General features: G+C 36.6%; 1 non-coding gene across 1 annotated transcript; it reads left to right on the top strand.

Annotated features, from left to right (window-relative positions):
• Window positions 1-311: 311 nt before the first annotated feature.
• Window positions 312-418, top strand: LOC114883478. Its single transcript, XR_003790576.1, has one exon. It is a non-coding gene; the product is annotated as a U6 spliceosomal RNA (small nuclear RNA).
• The last annotated feature ends 4,703 nt before the right edge of the window (window positions 419-5,121 follow it).

Consider the following 5,121-nt stretch of genomic DNA (forward strand, 5'->3'; position numbering starts at 1 on the left):
TATTTTAAAATGCTTCTTCTTATTCATATTGAACTTGATAATTATTTTTTTAACATCTTTTTTTTACATACTGAATGATTCCACTGATATAAAGTTCAAAAGTAGGCAAGTGAGTATATTCTGTTAGAAGTGAGGAGAGAGGGGTTACAGTTACATCAGGGGGCCTCAGGAGTGCTGGTGCTGTTGTCTTTCTTGAGATGGGTGCAGGTCATACAGGCGTGTTCATCTTATAACATTTGCGACTTGTGCATTTTTCTGTATCTATGTTGTGTTTTTTTGTTTCAATTATTTTCTTAAAGATCTTATTTTGGGTGCTCGCTTCGGCAGCACATATACTAAAATTGGAACAATACAGAGAAGATTAGCATGGCCCCTGCGCAAGGATGACACATACATTCGTGAAGCGTTCCATATTTTTGATGGATACTAGCTATGAATGTTTCTTACAAACTGCATCTGTGTTAAAGCTAGTTATTACAGTTCATAATAAGTTTAATTGTATAATGAAAATTATTTTAAAAATCCATAGAAAGCACTAAAATGTTAAAATATATTTTCAAAACTGCAATAAGTGTTTAATGCACAAAGCAAAATCTAAGAATACATTTTTGTTGTTAGTGCTGTTATTTTGTTCTTCTACTAAGTAAAATATTTAATAAATGAGCCATTTATGTCTGTTTTCCAAAAACAAAACGAAACAAAACAAAAAGATCTTATTTGGGGGAATTCCCTGGCGGTCCAGTGGTTAGGACTCCAGGGTTTAGGGCTTTCACTGCAGTGGGCCCGGGTTCAACCCCTGGTCAGGGAACTAAGATCCTGCAAGCCGTGTGGCGCGGCCCCCAAAACCATCTTATTTTGGCTCTCACTAATTCTAATATCCTTTATTTCCATAGTAGTGTCTCCATTCATGTTCATCTCAAAACAACACCTCCTGAAAGGTTGACTTAATAAAGGATCCCAGGACATATATATACTACCAAATGTAAAATAGCTAGCTAGTGGGAAGCAGCCGCATAGCACAGGGAGATTAGCTCGGTGTTTTGTGACCGCCTGGAGGGGTGGGACAGGGAGGGTGGGCGGGAGACGCAAATGGGAGGAGATATGGGGATATATGTATATGTATAACTGATTCATTTTGTTATAAAGCAGAAACTAACACACCATTGTAAAGCAATTATACTCCAATAAAGATGTTAAAAAAATTTTTTTTAAATAAAAAATAAAGGATCCCAGACTGAGTAATATCAGGGTGGTAACCTGGACCCCAACTACTAGATATTATTCCTGATCAAGTCTGCCTCCCCTGCTCCCACTAAGTCACCACTTTCTAGGAGTTAATGGCTACTTCCTGACTCACTTTAAAACAAATTTTTTTTTCTAATTGTATTTTTAGAAAACACTCTGCTAAGGAGGTCTTCCTGTTTCACAGGAGATGATTTAAGGCCTGTTCCACTGCGTTCTTTGAATATGCAGTTTATATCTTATGTAATACTCCCCCTACCACCCAAATCACACTTTTATTGCCTTTAGTTGAATTTATTAAATGACCATTTACGTGAGCAAGGGCATCACTTTCAAAACCAAGCAGTAAGCAAATGACTAACTGCTTTCCCATCTGCTCACGTTCTACATTGGCTTTCAGGGGTGTTTACCTGATACGTCTAAAGCGGTTGTGAATAAACAAAGTGCAGTTTTCAGAGGAACTGCTCATTACACATTACATCATATGACACTTAAATCTTAGTTCACAAAAAAACAAAACAAAACAAAATCTCTTAAGAAATGCATCTGCAGACAAATTCTGCTTATTCTGAATGTCATTTTGCTCACCATGGTGGCCAGGATATATAAAACATTGACAGAAATTTGCAAAATTTCATCTAATGCTTTCAATTGCTTTTTTTATTTATCAAATATAATTGATTTACAATATTGTATTAGTTTCAGGTGCACAGTTTCAGATTCTTTTCCATTGTACATTATTACAAGATATTGAATATAGTTCCATGTGCTATACAGTAAGTCCTTGTTGTTTATCTATTATATATATGGTGGTGTGTACCTATTAATCCCATACTCCTAATGTATCCCTCCCCCTCCCCTTTCCCCTTTGGTAACCGTAAGTTTGCCTTCTATGTCTGTGGGTCTGTTTCTGTTTCGTAAATAAGTTGATTTGTATTTTTTTTTTAGATTCCACATATAAGTGATATCATATGATATTTGTCTTTCTCTGCCTGACTTACTTCACTCAGTATGACAATCTCTAGGTCCATCCATGTTGCTGCAAATGGCACTATTTCATTCTTTTTTATGGCTGAGTAATATTCCATTGTATATATGTATATACCACATCTTCTTTATCCATTCATCTGTTAATGGACATTTAGTGCTTTCAGTTTCTTTTGAGATTTTTGGGAAGATCAAAATAGACCAAAGTTTTCTCAGTTTTCCCATTGAGGACCTCTTTTGTGAAGAATGCTTCATTCATTTGATAAACATTTACTTATTATCTACTACAGGCTAAACTCTGTGGCTGATTGTAAATATATATATAGAGAGAGAAAGCATTCAGAGGGTTTAAAATTTTTCAAAAAAGACAGAAATGTGAAAAAATCCCAACAAAGCCTATGGTGAAGAGTACTGAAATAGAGGAACTGAGGTTACAACCCTGAAGGAGGTAATATTGACTCTTGAAGAATAGATGGGATTTTAAAGTGGAGATGGGGAGGAATGAAGGTCATTCCAGGTAAAGGGAGCAACTTTAGGAAATGCCAAAGAGTGAAGGAGGACAGAGCAGGGAAATATTGGAACACAGCAACTAACAATGTGGCCAGAGCTTCAGGTGGGAGAGGGAATTAGGAATTAATACAGTCCTGGGAGGGAGGGTGGAAGCCAAATTTTGAAGTTTGAATTGAATTGAAGGTTTAAAGAATTTCTCAGGCAAATGGAAGTGAAGGAATGTTGTTACCAGGCTGTGTGTGTGTGTGTGTGTGTGTGTGTGTGTGTTAAAATATACATAGCATGAAATTTACAATTGTAACCATGTTTAAGTGTGTAATTCAGTGACGTTAAGTATATTCACACTGTTGCGAAACCATCACCACCAGCCACATTCAGAACTTCCTCATCTTCCACAACTGAAACTCTGTATTCATTAAACACTAACTCCCTACTCCACCCTCTCCCTAGCTCCTGGTAACCACCATTCTACTTTCCGTCTCTGTGATTTTCACTATTCTAGGTACCTCATATAAGTGGAATTACATAGTATTTATCCTTTTGTGGTTTATTTTACTTAACATAATGTTTTCCAGGTTTATCCAGGTTGTAGCATGTGTCAGAATTTCCTTCCTTTTCAAGGCTGAAAAATATTCCATGGTATGTATATATCACATTTTGTTTATCCATTGACACTTGGTTGCTTCCACTTCTTGGCTATTGTGAAGAATGCTGCTATGAACATGGGTGTCCAAAAATCTCTTCAAGACCCCGCTTTCAACTCCTTGGGGTTTACACCCAGAGGTGGAATTGCTGGATCATATGGTAATTCTTTTTAAGTTTTTGAGAAATCTCCACACAGTTTTCCTTAGAAGTTACACCACTTTACATCCCCACCAGCAATGTACGGGAGTTCCAATGTCTCCACCTCCTCACCAACACTTGTTATTTTGTATCATTTTGTGGGGTTTTTCTTTTTCTTTTTTTTTTTTTTTTTTTTTGCTGTACGTGGGCCTCTCACTGTTGTGGCCTCTCCCATTGCGGAGCACAGGCTCCGGATGCGCAGGCTCAGCGGCCATGGCTCACGGGCCCAGCCGCTCCGCGACATGTGGGATCTTCCCGGACCGAGGCACGAACCTGTGTCCCCTGCATTGGCAGGCGGACCCTCAACCACTGTGCCACCAGGGAAGCCCTGGGTTTTTTCTTTTTTTAAATAAGAGCATCCCAGCAGGTATGAAGTAATATATTATTGATTTGTTTTGTATTTTCCTAATGATAAGTGATATTGAGCATCATTTTTTGTGCTTAATGGCCATTTGTATATCGTTTTTGGAGAAATGTCTACTTGAGTCCTTTGCCCATTTTTGAACTGGGTTGTCACTTTTAATATTGTTGAGGTGTAAGAGTTATTTATGTATTCTTGATATTAATCCCCTATCCTCTATAGGAATTGTAAATATTTTCTCTCATTCTCTGGGTCGCCTTCCACTCTGTTGATAGTGTCCTTTGATGCACAAAAGTTTATAATTTTGATGATATCAGACTTATTTTTCTTTTGTTGCCTTGCTTTTGGTGTCATATCTAAGAAGTCACTGACAAATCCAATGTCACAAACTTTTTCTTATGTTTTCTTCTTCTTTTTCTTTTTTTTTATTGGGGTATTGTTGTTTTACAATGTTGTGCTAGTTTCTACTGTACAGGGAGGTGGAGTTCCCTGTGCTATACAGCAGGTTCTAATTAGTTATCTGTTTTATACATATTAGTGTATATATGTCAATCCCAATCTCCCAATTTATGTTTTCTTCTAAGAGTATTATATTTTTAGCTTTTACATTGAGGTCTTTGATCCATTTTGAGTCAATTTTTAAATACGGTGTCAGATAAGGGTCCGACTTCATTTTTTTGCATGTGGATACCTAGTTTTTTTGTTGAAAAGACTGTCATTTCCCTATTGAGTGGTTTTGGCACCCTTACTGAAAATCATTTGACCATATATGAGAGCTTATTTCTGGGTCCTCTATTCTATTCATTGGCCTATATGTCTGTCTTTATGCCAGTGCCACACTATTTTAATTGCCATAGCTTTGTAGTAAGTTTTGAAATCAGAAAGTGTGAGACCTTCAACTTCGTTCCTCTTTTACAAGATTGTTTTGGCTCTTCAGGTTTCCTTGAGATTCTATACAAATTTTAGGAGAGATTTTTCTATTCCTGCAAAAAGCATTGTTGCAATTTTCATAGAGGTTGTATTGAATCTCTGGATAGCTTAGTATTGACAGCTTAACAATATTAAATCTTCCAATGTATGAACAGGGATATCTTTCCATTTATTTGTGATTAGGCTTTTATATATTTTAAGTGACATTTTATTTTTAATTAACACTTTCATTCTGTTCTTGTAACTTG

Source organism: Monodon monoceros, unplaced genomic scaffold (assembly GCF_005190385.1).
Source record: "Monodon monoceros isolate NGI ecotype Baffin Bay Population unplaced genomic scaffold, NGI_Narwhal_1 Super_Scaffold_4, whole genome shotgun sequence".
Lineage (NCBI taxonomy): Eukaryota > Metazoa > Chordata > Mammalia > Artiodactyla > Monodontidae > Monodon > Monodon monoceros.